This window comes from Leptidea sinapis, chromosome 4, assembly GCF_905404315.1.
Source record: "Leptidea sinapis chromosome 4, ilLepSina1.1, whole genome shotgun sequence".
Lineage (NCBI taxonomy): Eukaryota > Metazoa > Arthropoda > Insecta > Lepidoptera > Pieridae > Leptidea > Leptidea sinapis.
Genome location: NC_066268.1, coordinates 5,119,355 through 5,134,611, shown reverse-complemented (window position 1 = coordinate 5,134,611; position 15,257 = coordinate 5,119,355). Strand labels below are relative to the sequence as shown.

Here is a 15,257-nt window from a genome sequence, read left to right as displayed (position 1 = left end):
TTTCAAGAATCCTGAGCGGCACTGCATTGTAATGGGCGTATCAATTACGATCAGCTGAACGTCCTGCTCGTCTCGTCTCTTATTTTCATCAAAAAAATAACTTGTTAGCATTTTTTTTGCTTTAAAACTCCAAAAATCGTCCCGATTAAAACCTCTGTTCGATACACTTAATCTATGACCCTCGCTCGCAGCCGGCTTGCCTGGGCGGGCGTCGCGGTAAGGGGGGAAGTATTAGCCCGGCTCACCTCAGCCACGAGCCAAGCCTTCAGTCTATTCCATACCGCGAACAAGTACAACGTCTCTCAATGACCGCTTCATATCGCGTGCATAATATCAAATAAATCGTGTGTGATTTTAATATCTGGTGTTTTTATCTGTGTGTTCATGTTTTGACAATTGCTATAGTACGCTGTAGTTCAGCAAGTAAGTAGATTTATTCTTGCTGTTTTTGTTAAGTAATTGCCATTTATAGTCTACTGTGAATTTGTTAATTTCGCAAATCGTTTTGTGTTTGTCTCGATGTTGTTTTACTAAATATTATTCTTAGAAGTGTTCTGATTGATGGAACTGTGATTTTAGTTTTAGTTGTAAAGGTTTGGTTATCAGTAACATTTATGATAATGTTAATTCCTGTCGTATTTAGTGGTAAGTATTGATCAAGTTTAATCTTGTTATATAATTAATGTTGCTTTAACCTAGTTGTCTATAAATGGCAAACAGGATTGACACTAACATCATCGTATAACTGAAAAATATTGTAGAGTTAATTTTTTATGCCTAGATTACTATTTATTCTAACAAATTTATACCATTAATGACGATCTACACAAAGAGGGTAATATGGAATTAAATTATCACATAATTTTATAATTATTCTAACTTAGAATGAAAAAAATTGTCTTACGTTCTCTAGTAAAGAAGAAGACACTGTGTTTTTCTTTTTGTAGCATTATTACTTCAAATGACTTAGAAACAATGAGTAAAATGACTATTTGAATGGATCTACATAACATTACTTATTACGAATATGTATTTATAAAAAAATCTGCTTCTAAATCTCTACAAATCAAAAATTAAGATGTATTTTTTTATATCTTATTGAATGCATAATATCCCAAATAAAAACTTTAAACGAATGTTTTATTACAAAGGTACTAATCGAGATTTTTAATTATTTGTACCATTACGAACTCTTACGAATTTTAGGAAAAGTAGTAGTAGGTACCCTACTATTCTCTTTTTGTCTTGATTTCCTGTACTACCGACTATCATTAAATATTGTGTACACACTCTATACAAAATTTCATAATTAATGTATAGTTAAGACATGAAAACTTAAAAAACAAACTGATATAAATATTTATTTATTTAGAGCTTTATTTCCTTACATCTATGCATTTAGGTATTTCTTTATAAATTGTATTTATGAGAATGTGTTTCATTGTTTTAAGTAAAAGTATTTTGTTAGTATTATTAGTCATTATTTTCGATATTAGAACCGTCTTTATCTGTAAAAGCCTCCTCGATTAATTACCACTCATTCTTATCTCTTGCAACTCTTGTCCACATCTTTCCTGCTGTTACTACTATGTCATCTCTCCATCTCTTATTAGGGCTGCCTCGATTTCGTTTCCTATTTATATACTCTCTCTAGTCTTTTGTTCTTTGTATATGTCCAGCTCATTGCCATTTTAAACGTAGAACAGATACGGCTACATCTTTTGCTTTGGTTTTTTTTTTTTCTTTGTGGAATAGGACGACATACGAGCGTACGGGTCACCTGGTGTTAAGTGATCACCGCCGCTCACGTTGCAAAAACACCAGAGAAATCACAGGAGCAGTGCCGACCTTTAAGGAAGGTGTACACCGCACAAGGAAGCTCATTCCACAGCTTTGTAGTACGTGGAAGAAAGCTCTTTGAAAACCGCACTGTGGAGGACCGCCACACATCCAGATGGTGGGATGATATCCTAACTTGTGTCGTGTTGTGTGAAGATGGAATTCGGCGGCAGGAATCAGCGGAACACTCCCCGTGATAAATGCGGTAGAAGACACACAATGAAGCGACGTCTCTACCGTCTACGCAACGCCAAGTGATCTAGCCGTTCACAGACCACTGGATCCCCAAGCTTTGGTCTTCTTTCTTATTGTATTGTTAATTTTGGCTTTTAGTCTTCGATTACAATATCATAATTAGGTTTAAATAATCGAAATTCTTCTTTGCACCTTTATACGCTAATACAATAAGCCAAATTAATTTTAATAAGAAAAAGAACAAGCTCATCCCGATATTTACAATTATTGCCATCGTATCACAAGAAATAAAACTGCACATTCACTACACACCAATTTGTCATGATCGGTCAAGCTGTTATTAAGTCATAAAAGGACATACAGATCGAGCCAATAGATTTTTATATAGTGGCAAAGATTCAGTTTACAAGTAGGTAGAGTCACTTTGCTATAATGATGTGACCTGAAAAAAAAGTGTCTGAGTGTAATCTTTACGCGCGATTGACGTTAAACTTAATTATAATTAACTTTAGGAATAATTAACAGGTACACACATATATATAAATATACTTTTTTTGCTTATCTGAAAGATTATATACAAAATATGTTATTTTCGTTTGCCCTTGTTTGTCCCACCTGTTCTAGGACATCCAGTATAACAAATATTCTTAAAAAGTTGAAAGACAAGAAGATTTAATTTATACCATTAAATATATACTTACATTAATTAAAGCCGTGTTATTAATAAATAATTAATAGGGCACTGACACGGAACGCCATAGGTCGTGGGTTCGGGCCCCGCATCGTTCATAAAATTTTGTTTTCAAATTTTATTTGTGTAATATGTTTAGCTTTTCATATGTAATTAATTACTTACTTTATTATTGTAATTGGCACACACCGTTTTATTAAAGTAAATAAATAAACTTATTTTTAAGGAACCAACAAGCTTGTATTTCTGAAGAAAGCACTTGAAAAATCGATTCATCGGAATTATGTAACTTTTATTTCACTTCTTTGTTCGGTGTTCACTGAATATAATGATATTTCCAGAGAATTAACTCGACTAACGTTCAGAGACTTCACTAACTTTTAGAATTTCCGAATTCTGTGTGGAAATTTTAACAGTGCGACGGTTGATATTTTTGTATTATTATAATACTAACTAGAAATTACTCGTTGGAAGGGGCTTACATCAGGAAAACTAAATGTAGGAAGACCATTAAAAGGGTGGGCTGATGACATGAGCTCAATCAGCGGGAAAACAATGGATACAGAAAGGACTTGACAGAAAGTTGTGGATGAAGTTGGAGGAGGCGTTTACCCAATCTGGGATCTATATCTAAAAAATTAAAAAAACATTTACAACAATTGCATTAAAAACCTAGATTAAGCAAAAAAATACTAACTAAAACCGACATTATTTCAAATGTACACTTTTTTCTAGAGATATGGAATTAATGGCTATTCCTCCACGTAAATAAAGGGTTTTTAGAAATAATAGGTAAGTTTGAAATTGAAGATTATCTCATGTCCTATTTCAGTTTTGGTTCCCATTTTCGCTCCCGTTCCCAACATATTATATGAATCTTATTTCGAGGAAGATTGCTATGGGAAACTAAACCTACTATCGATATAGTTACAGCTCATCAACTCACAAATCTCGTTGGAATCATGGATTTTTCCGGGATAAAAAGTAGCCTATGTCCTTTCCCAGGCTCTAGTCTATCGCTGTTCCAAATTTCAAATTTATGTCATATCCATAAACTTATATTTACTTATAATGTTCATGTGTGATACTTTTACAGATGTGTTAGTGAGTTAGTGTAGTGTGTAGTATTTTGCTTTTGGTCAATCCCTATGACAAATATTGATGAACGGCGTCATATTCACGTATACAATATTCTATTTTACTTATTTTTTTTAAATTCATATAATCTTTAGAAAATACAATGTTTACTGCGTGTATAGAATGTAATATTTAGTATTTTAGTGAATATGCTCTACGAAAATAAACATCACGAAAGTAGTATTGAAGAATCAGTATTTAACTGTGAAATGTGTCTTTAGTTGAATTGTTGCTATAAATGTAAGAACACAATCTAATACAGAAAACGACACCATTAAATTTTTTATTTGATATCCGTTAAAACACAGAACAATTACGATAAAATCACTAAAATTAAAACGCGGTCCAATTTGACTGGAGACTAATGGATACTAAATTGTTTTAAATCGTTTTAATATTCTTCATCTATTCCGACTTTCTGACACCTAGGTTTTTATGATTTTTTTAATGAAAATAAGGCACGAGATGAGCAGAACGTTCAGCTGATAGTAATTGATACGCCCCGCCCATTACAAAGCAGTGCCGCTCAGGATTATTGAAAAACCCCAAAAATTCTGAGCGGCACTACAACTGCGCTCGTCACATAAGATGTTAAGTCTCATTTGCCCAGTAATTTCACTAGCTACGGCGCCCTTCAGACCGAAACACAGTAATGTTTACACATTACTGCTTCACAGCAGAAAAAGGCGCCGTTGTGGTGCCCATAATCTAGCCGGCATCCTGTGCAAAAGAGCTTCCCACGTCAGACTATACAACCATATACTTCCCGTATATGGTTGTATAGTCTGACGGCGGTCGCTCAATTCCCATGACGCATATTGTATTCCGCTTCTCAGTATAATAAATACATTATCAGATAAAAATCAATAGATGTAAGTGGTTTGCAGTTGTTTTTCGAGTGTGTCAATATGTTTGAGAGCTCAAGCTTATCATGTACTCCGGGAATCAATTTGTTAAATAAATACGTATTTGTCTAATGTTTTGGATTCGTAACAATGTCATATCTAGCGACGCTCTGTGAAATATTAGCATCCATATTTCCATACAATAGTTAATAGTTCTCAATTAGCACATATTACAGTAATAGTTGGGTATAACCCAACTAAGTAACATAAGGTTGGGTTACACCCAACTAATATGCTGAGTAGCGAACCTTTTTGGGACAAAACACTGAAAACACCTTATAATGTTGATCTAAAAATGGCTCTGTCGTAAATCCTACTACTCCACAGCTGAATATCTAAGTGATCGGACAGCCTGGGACTTGATTATGATTTATTTAGCAATTAAAATAACAGTACAATAATGTATATTTGATTTAAATAAATAAGAGCGCAAAAAAGAGAATGCTGGGAGTGTTTCTTGTGCCGTTTCTTCTCTCTCAGAGGCCCTTTTGTTTAAGCGGTAGTAGAATTAGAAATTACATCTAAAAGAATTCTAAGGGGATTAATTTTGAGAAAACAAATGCCTTTTATGCCCTTTTAAAGTAAGCCAGAAGTGAGGGTTACCACTTTAAAAAATAACATATTGTTAAAAAAGAGTCAATTTGCATACTCTATTAATATTATAGAGTCCGCCTAAATAATATATGATATACAATACTCTATTTTAGAGTAGGTACTGTTGCCAACTCCAACTGTAGCGCATCAGGCATGTTCGTTGAGATGGAGGTTTCCTGATTTCTTCACTGTAATAATAACAAGAACATTTTTGCGTCGATTTCGCATTTCAAATACCTTATAAAGTTCTCATGGCTATATCTGACGACATCAGGAACCCATACAGGAAACCAATATATAATAATATAAAATATTAACACGTATTTACACAAATTATCTTGCCTCAAACTAGGCATAGCCTGTACTATGGGTACAAGACAACTATATAATTAATACAATATACTTACTTAAACATACATAAATACATATAAACATCCATGACTCGGAAACAAACAACCATATTTATCATAATATAAATTATTGCACCTACTCGGAATCAAACCAGGGACCTCTAGCTTAGTAGGCAGGGTCACTAATCATTCGGTTATTAACAATGGATATCTGTTCACATTTTATTTACAACTTATTGTGACAGAAATCACGACCATCGTGTTCACGAAGCATCCTTACACAAACTATGATTTCAAGCTCTATAGGTTGATGCATCCAACTAATGAATGTAGAGCAGGTTTACTCCTTCGGTTATACTGCAGAAACTACTGAACCAATCGGTATAATACTTATACCATAAGGTGCAGCGTATTCCGGAGAAGGTTAAAGTATATAATAATATGTTGGTGATTACTTATCCGGACCTATTCGTAAGAATAATATAATATATTATATTGAAATACGATTCATACCATGCAGTACCTTGCCAACTAATTTGTTATGTATGTTTTGTTATGACAATAAGGGACGAGACGAGCAGGACGTTCAGCTGATGGTAATTGATACGCCCTGCCCATTACAATGTAATGCCGCTCAGGATTAATGAAATACCCAAAAATTTTGAGCGGCCCCACAACTGCGCTCGTCACCTTAAGACATATGATGTTAAGTCTCATTTTCCCAGTAATTTCACTAGCTACGGCGCCCTTCAGACTGAAACACAATAATGCTTACACATTACTGCTTCACAGCAGAAATAGGCCCATAATCTAGCAGGCATCCTGTGCAAAGGAGCCTCCCACTGGTACTATAACAGCTATTTTTGATTGATTAAAGAGAGTGACCGTTGAGAGGTATGTTCTTCTCACCAGTACTGTCAACGTTGAATAGAACAAATAGAGTATATCTGATTTCAAAGGACCTACATAAACAGTACGGTTCCAAAAAAGAGAATCATTGTTTTATATTTTTTTTTAAAAACGTTTTTCTTTGTGCATGATATTGACATAACGACATTTGTGGATGCGTTCAGAAACGTCCAAATGTGGCTTGAGTTATTGGGGATACCAACATTTAACAACAAATACGAATTTTTTTTCAATAAAAAGGAGGACATACCAGGGTCACTTGGTGTTAAGTGATCACCGTCGCCTGCATTCTCTTGCAACACCAAAGGAATCACAGGGGTGTTGCCAGCCTATTCGAAAGGTGTACGCGCTTATTTTGAAGGTATCCATATCGTATCGTCTCGGAAACACCGCACAGGGAAGCTCATTCCACAGCTTTGTAGTAAATTGAAGAAAGCTCCTAACTAATTTGTGGCGTGTCGTGCGAGGCCGGAATTCGGCGGCAGGAATCAGGTGAATCAGCTTTTCAGAACACTCCCCGTGATAAATGCGGTAGAAGACACACAATGAAGCAACGCCAATGGATCCAGCCGTTCACAGAGCACTGGGTCCACGACAATTCGAGCTGCTCTCTGCTGCCAAATAGATCGAAATAAAAATAATCAATGGTTATTATAATGGGTTTGCATAATATTACATGACTGGCTCTAGTATAGTAAAAATTGTTTAAAAAAGAGTATTTTAGGATACTCTATTAATGTTATAGATGATAAAGACACATATATACTCTATTTTAGAGTACGTCTGCCAACCCTACTCACTTCGAGTTCTACTTTTTACTTATATACGAGTATGATAGAGTCAATAATTTTAAAGGAATATTTATAATGAAGGTTGAAAACCACTTAGTTTAAGGCTTTTTAGGGTTCAGTAGCCAAACGGAAAAAAACGGAACCCTTATAGATTCGTCATGTCTGTCTGTCTGTATGTCCGTATAGGTATGTCACAGCCACTTTTTTTGGCCGCCAATTTTTACACAAAAATAGAAACAAAAAGGATTGTGTGGTTTTATGAAACCACGGTAAAAGTGAAACTATTTTTCACATTATAGACATTTAACTAAAAATGTTTGGAATAATATTCAATTAAGGGTATAAAAATCGCTTTATCAACTTGGAAAACTGGAATGATCATGGGAAATAATAAAAGTAGACTACATCTCCAACTAATATTTTCATTGAACCCTGTGTCTTGCCCTGGTTAAAAATATTGATTGAAAAGGATTTGACACTGACAAAACCAAACAAAATAGCGTGGAGCACTGGCACAAATGAGTAATAGTCTATACACTACATGGTGAGCTGCTGCGAACTATAGGCGCCGCCCGACCGTCACGCGACATGCAACACACGGACGAAAAAGTTTGAGACGATGTTATAAAAGATTTACTTTAAAAAAACAATAACTTTTGAGGGTTTTCTCAAAATTTTTTACTTATTTTAGAAGAGATACTTCTAAAGTGGTAAAATGTGTCCCCCCCCCTGAATCTTCTAAAATAAGAGAATAATAAAACTAAAAAATATATATGATGTACAATACCATGCTAACTTCCACCAAAAATTTGTTTGAACGAGATCTAGTAGGTACTTTTTTTAATACGCATAAATGATGAGAGCTCATTTGCACTGTATGATTTTGAGCAAAGATTTTTTGGCTTTTCCATTTAAAATATTAATTATATATATAAATTTAAAATTGAATATCATTTTCCTATCTATATAACTTTTATATTATGTTACTTGCTGCTACGGAACCCTTTATGGGCTAGTCCGACTCGCACTCGGCCGCTATTTTAATAAAATGTATTTCACCTCGACTCCGAATAATAATACCCTTAATAATAATACACATATATAAAATGTAACATCGTACTATTACAAAGACTGGCACTATTTTGCCGATTGCGTGTTCGATTTTCATTGATTACAACAATTTATGTTAACATAGCCAACATGAAGTTGCCCTAAAATGGTCTAATGGCTTTAGGTGACTCAATGACACAATTGACTTTTGGCACGAAACAGCATTGATATATTTTTACGCTATAATACGACTGTTACAAAAATAAATACTTTGTTGTACTAAGCCCAGATACTTTCATTGATTTCTCATAATTATAATAATACCTAACCAGTATCACAACTCCTTTACATCAATCAACAATACAGATAAAATAAGTCTTTGTTTATTTATTAATGTGTTCTGTGCTAACATTATAACAGAGTACTAAACGGTGGTTTCAGCAAACAGGAGGTTGATAGTAATATCCTAGTGATGCTTTTTTTGCACATCATCACAATCGATGTCAGGTCGAGAGACAATATAATCGGGTAGTACCTAATGAAAAGTAAGAGTTTATATTTTCGTATTACATAATTTTTATGCATGACAAAGTGGTAAAAAAAAACAACTTCTTCGTACCTTCTCTTTCCGTTAAAATACAAATATTAGTAACTAATTTTCCTTCATAGATAGTTACTATGTTAGTTACAATTTGGCCGCCGTAGATTCTTACTGTATTAATATCAATTAATATCCTTGAATAATGAGTAACAATTATTATATTTATTGATTGTTAGTAACTATTTTTCCTGCATAGTTTGTAATTATGTTAATGACAATAATTCCTCCATAGATTGTTAGTATGTAAGTAAAAAAAATCCATTCATGAATAGAATAGAAAATCGAAACTATTTTATGCTGCACTATACTTAAACTGACAAAAATTAATGATGTGAAATTTAATTAATTATATATATGACGTATAAGTAGCTTACTGCTACAAAAAAAAATGAACTAAAACTGAGAGTAATGAAACTTAATGCTAGTTATTTTTTTTTTAATTAAACGGGCGACGAACCAATGTTTTTATATACAGGATCGACATTTTGTCCATACCTTAATTGTCTCCCCGTATTCCCGGTATCGAAATCGTACGCGCGGCGGCCTCTACAGAGAGGCTATCCAGTAAGGGACTCACGAGCGAGCAGTGACGCACGCGCTAGTTTTGATTGTCACCAACTTCACGTCCAACCGATAATTTAAAAATGGAGAAACATAAAACAAGCAAAGCACAATAAAAGTCTCAGATTGGAAGAATCTGGAGAGATCGTAACATTTCCGTAAAAACTAAGACCAAACTGGTACGGACCCTAGTCTTCTCGATATTTTCGTACGGCGCTGAGACCTTGGACTTTAATATTTTTATTCAAAATAAGATTCAAAATCACTTATTGAACGTCAAAAACTACCACCCATTCAAAAGAGACTGCCTCAGAGCCTGAGGATGTTCGCTTTATTACCAGTCAGTGGTGTCATTAAGAAAATCGTTTATGCTATAGTAACCTTTCCCTCACAAACGTTTTTTAACAATTCTTTTAAATTTCGTAACACATTATTGTGCTTATACTAGATAAGCACAATTCTAGGTAATGCAGAGTACCCTAAAGTCGTCAGAAGAGGTAAGAGTCACGCGTTAGAAAGAGAGGCAACTTGTAGGTGAATAAAAATTTATCGCTGATTTATCTAAATTACACACCAGTGTATTTCGGAGATGGTTTTATTATATAATATATTGGTGATTATTACTTATCCGGGACCTATATTTTTAATGCAACTGAGATGAGCAGGTGTGAGGTACTTAATATATATGGCGTAACTACGTTTGCCGGTTCAGTTAGTAATATATATACATATATGTGTATGTTTAAGATATCTATCTTAAATAAATAAATAAAATTGGTATGGTTATAAGCTCGTCGACGTGAATTTCAAATCTTCACAAATCCTGCGGGAACCATGAATTTTTCCGTTATAAAATGTAGCCTATGTACTTTCCTAAGCTCTAGTCTATCTCTGTATTAAATTTCATCAAAATCGGTTCAGTGGCTCAGGCGTGAAAGCGTAACAAACAAACTTACATTCACATTTATAATATGACTAGCCGTTCCCGCCCACAAATACAACGCCAATCTAGGATATCGATACGATCAGTGGTTTCGGCGTGATTGGGCCTCAAACAAACACTATTTTCATTATTTTATATACACATATATATATATTAATTAGCGATATTAAGATAATAAGCTCAAGTATTACAGCTTTAGTTAATTAACATCGAGGTTAAATTTAATATTGAAACATGAAAATGGAAATTGTGTTGACAATGTAAATCTTGTTTAAACTTGACGCCACGAGACTAATCTCATAATCTCCACACCAAAAGCCGAGTTAAATGAACAAGTTATAGCGAACATCTTTCCTACATTGATAACACTATCAATATCTTATCACATACAATGAGATCACGAACATTCTATCATTGACTACTTCAGATAGCTTTGTTATATCTTATATCTTTAAACAAGCAATTCTTGTATATATAAATATATATATATATACTAGCTGACCCAACAAACGTTGTATTGCCGATATTAAAATCGCGATACAAAAGTAACTGTTGACCGTAGATGGGTGAAAATTGGAAGTTGTATGTATTTTTTAATGCTGACTCATAATCAAACAAATTTATAAAAAAATGTCAAAACAATTAAAAAAATAATTCGTGTGGACCACCCTTAACATTTAGGATGAAAAATAGATGTTGTCCGATTCTCAGACCTACCCAATTAGCACTCAAAATTTCATGAGAATCGGTTAAGCCGTTTCGGAGGAGTTCAAAGTTTAACAACAGAGAATTTTATGTATTAGAGAGAGAGAGATATATATATTTATAATCTGAATCTCGGAAACAGAGGTATTTAGAGGATTTCGGAGGCGATAAATCGATATACCTGGGTTTCAATTTAAAAAAAATTAGTTTTATCAGTGTTTTAATGAGAAACAGCTACAATAAAATTAGAATACAAAGGTAAATTTCGCCACTATATATACAAGACTGCTCAGATGGGACACTGGGTGATCTGGAAAGCAGAAGACCTTGCGCTATCGTACACAAAAATGATAATTTATATTACATAAAAAGATTAACACTTACGAGCTATTACTATTTTTTGACATTAAAAGGTTTATCTCTCCGAAAAATCAACTTTCATTCATGCGAGTTTATTTTATTCATTTTATACCCATCCCAAGAAAAGTGCTGAACGCCGCAATAGAATTTTCCACTTCAAAAAATTAGAAGCCCGTTGAGGTTTGTTGCGCCCGTTCTTCTCAGTTCTGAGGCATTTTTTTTTTTGGAATTGGTGGTAGTTTTTGACTTTCAATAAGTGATTTTATATCCTATTTTGAATAAATATAGTTGAATTTTTATTCAATATGGATTGAATACTGTTAATTAAATACGAAATTAATATTTTTATCATAAGCTTAGAATGTACAAGTTTACGACTTGTCAAACAAAATTGGTTACGGTAACAATAGATTCTCTTTCCATTTCTATCTTGATGTAGATACATACGAACAAACCGTGCAACATCTCTAACGAATCTTCGTTAGAGATGTTGCACGGTTTGTTCGTCTATACCTAGTACGCAATGATATTATAGTATTAAAAGAGCTAGTACGCACCTCTGGGCTCCACGGGCCAAGTGTCTCGACACCAAACGGTACAAAGGTTTAAGACTCACTGAGACCGAAAAATGTGCGACGCTTGCTGTCTTCGGTAGTCGAAGCAGCAGCCCCAGCACCAACTTACGTAACTCGGACATGAGAAGGAGCCAGAGTGTCGACGCAAGTCGCGTCCCACACAGCGCCCTTCCCCTTGCCCAAGCCATGGGCTGATGGAAAAATGGCGTCCTGATGGACGCTTGCCATTCCGGCGTGTAATACCATCTGGCTCTAAAACAGCTGGTATATTAAGAGCGGCAAATGCCCTGCGGATGACTTCATTAATGCTGGCGTGACGACTGATACGGCCTGCCGATTTTGGGCAGGATAACCCGTGACGCCCAACAGCATCTACTTGAACACCAATATTTTTTGTTATTTCGAATAATAAAAGTGAATTGGAGATAATTATGGCAAGGAGTGAATGTGACATTTATTGCGACACCATTTTGATATTAATATGGACTATATTATGTATATGAATTCTACCGATGGCGAGAACAAATGTGTCGGCAAAGTCTTAACTAGAGCCCTTCGCCATATTAACTCTGAACTCCACATCAGAGTGGACATTTTTGGGTATACGTGGAGTGAACTCGCAAGGGTATTGTTATATGTAGTATGTTATGGTAAATAGTTGTATGTGCAAGTTTTTTGAGTTGCTATGTACAGTAAAAAAATGTGTGTGTACTTATGTATACACGCAAGAAGTTATACTTCTTTAGTCTAACGAAGCAAAAATCATTAAAATGATTTATTCCTCGTGCTATTCTACGTTTTTAGAAAAAACATTTTTGTAAAAATCTTGCAAAGATGGCTTTGACAATTAATTATTAATCAATCCAATCAAAATCAGTTTATTCACGTAGGGCACGGAAATGACACATATGAATGTCAAAAAAAATAATTTTTTTTCTTATTGAATCTACCGCTACTTCGTAAAGGGTTGAGCTAATGAGAAGAAGTAGCAAGAAACTTATTGCCATTCTTTTATATCAAGATTTACATTTACATCGATTTACAAATCATTTCAATTACAATATAATATGTAAAATGTAAAATGATTCAACAAACACACACAAACGACAAATAGTCACTGTCTTACACGAGTAAGTCAAAAAAGTAAATTTAAATTAATACAAAAGTTATTGAGTACAGTAGCTGCATCATCCACATACACCATAAATAAATAAATAATAATTAATAATGAATACGGCTGTATGTGCTTGAACCCTTTGCATGTCCTAATAATGGACGAAGGACGAAGAAACCAAAAAAATAACGAACGACGCAAACGGTAGAAAATTTTAGGAACCAACTTCAACCTGTTAGTTTTGTGTTACAGTGATGCGCATGCATCTTAAAATTTCACTCTCATCATTTTTTCATAACGCGCCTAAAGAAGTATAACTTTAATAAATATTTTCTAAAATAAGGACAGTTTTGTTACGAAATACCTTTGTGATTGACAAAAAAAAGTCTATGGAAGGGAGGAAAGGGAGGTCAAACGAGCGTACGGGTTACCTGTTACTAAGTGATCACCGCCGCCCACATTCGAATATTCAAAAACAAGCTAACGCACACATTGACAAATACATTTTGATAACGGCCGCTCCCAATATTCAGTCTATCTCTTACTTGAGATAAAAATCGTTACTATCATTGACTTATCTGTCCCAATAAACTTATCGACGGTTACTCACCTTATCTGTACACGTTGTCTGTCAATGGGACGACGTATAGCTTACCAGCGATAGAAGTTTGTATGGAAATTGAAATTCACGCGTCCCAATATAAGGCGATAAGAATGACTTATCGGGTATATTGGGACAGCTTCAGATTATTGACAGCTTATTGCTGACAGTAGGAGGTAGTAATTTATCTCTATCTGTAGATAGTATATTGGGAACGGCCGTAAGTCATTATCAAACTTACTATAGGTACATATACTACGTACGTACTATAGCCAATCCAAATATAGAATCATTTCCCAGGTAAACAATAATTCTTCAATACTACTTTCGTGATGTTTATTTTCGTATATCATAATATGCACTTAAATACTAAATATTACATTTTATATACGCAGTAAACACTGCATTTTCTAAAGATTATATTAATTAATTGAAATCCACCTTCGTACGACACGCCACAAGAAAGGATATCATCCCCACCACCTGGATGTGTGGCGGTTCTTCACAGTGCGGTTTTCAAGGAGCTTTCTTCCACGTTTTAGTATGAAGCTGTGGAATGAACTTCCTTGTGCGGTGTTTCCGGGACGATACGGCATGGGTACCTTCAAAAAAAGAGCGTACACCTTCCTTAAAGGCCGGCAACGCTCCTGTAATTCCTCTGGTGTTGCAAGAGAATGTGATCACTTAACACCAGGTGACCGTATGCTCGTTTGTCCTCCTTTTCCATAAAAAAAAAATAAAAAATAATGTGCTACAAATTAAAATATTGAATACGTCAATATGACGCCGTTTATCAATATTTGTGACAGGGATTGTCTACAATCAAAATACTACACACTTCACTAACTCACCAACACATCTGTAAAACTAGCACACATGAACATTTTTAGTCTATGGTTGCAGCTATCATAGAGTTTCCCTCTTAATAATACTATATATCTTGTATATAGAGTATGGTCTTAAATATATATCGATATTTAAGACCATACTCTTTGATTGATCTAAAAGTAATGCAAAATGTATAGGAAAATAACTATTGAAGGAGGTAATAATATATTTCAAACACATTAATGTCCATATAAATAATTATGACTCAACCAGCGTGCGACGAAATCGCATCTAAATTTGCATTCGCTAAATATTTCGTCAGATCCTCGATATTAAGATCAAAGGATAGTATTTCCATCTGCGATTTATTTTTGTTGTTACGACGTAACTTATGAAAATAACAGTTACGAATAAATCAAATTTCGACTGTAGAATCCCAAATGAGTTTCTGTAACATTAATATTACAATTTAATTAATTCATTTATGATTAAGGATTGGTCTCTGCTC

The 15,257-nt window shown here is 34.3% G+C and overlaps 1 protein-coding gene across 2 annotated transcripts in view; it reads left to right on the top strand.

The window, feature by feature from the left end:
- The first annotated feature begins 281 nt into the window (after positions 1-281).
- Positions 282-15,257, top strand: part of LOC126979697 (cGMP-specific 3',5'-cyclic phosphodiesterase-like) — a 109,799-nt gene continuing 94,823 nt past the window's right edge. Inside the window, exon 1 of one of the 2 annotated variants that reach the window (XM_050829154.1) lies at positions 282-423. The gene's annotated coding sequence lies outside the window, so the exon portion shown is untranslated. Of the gene's footprint in view, positions 424-502; positions 646-15,257 lie in introns of those variants that run through there. The other variant, XM_050829153.1, reaches the window with a different exon arrangement.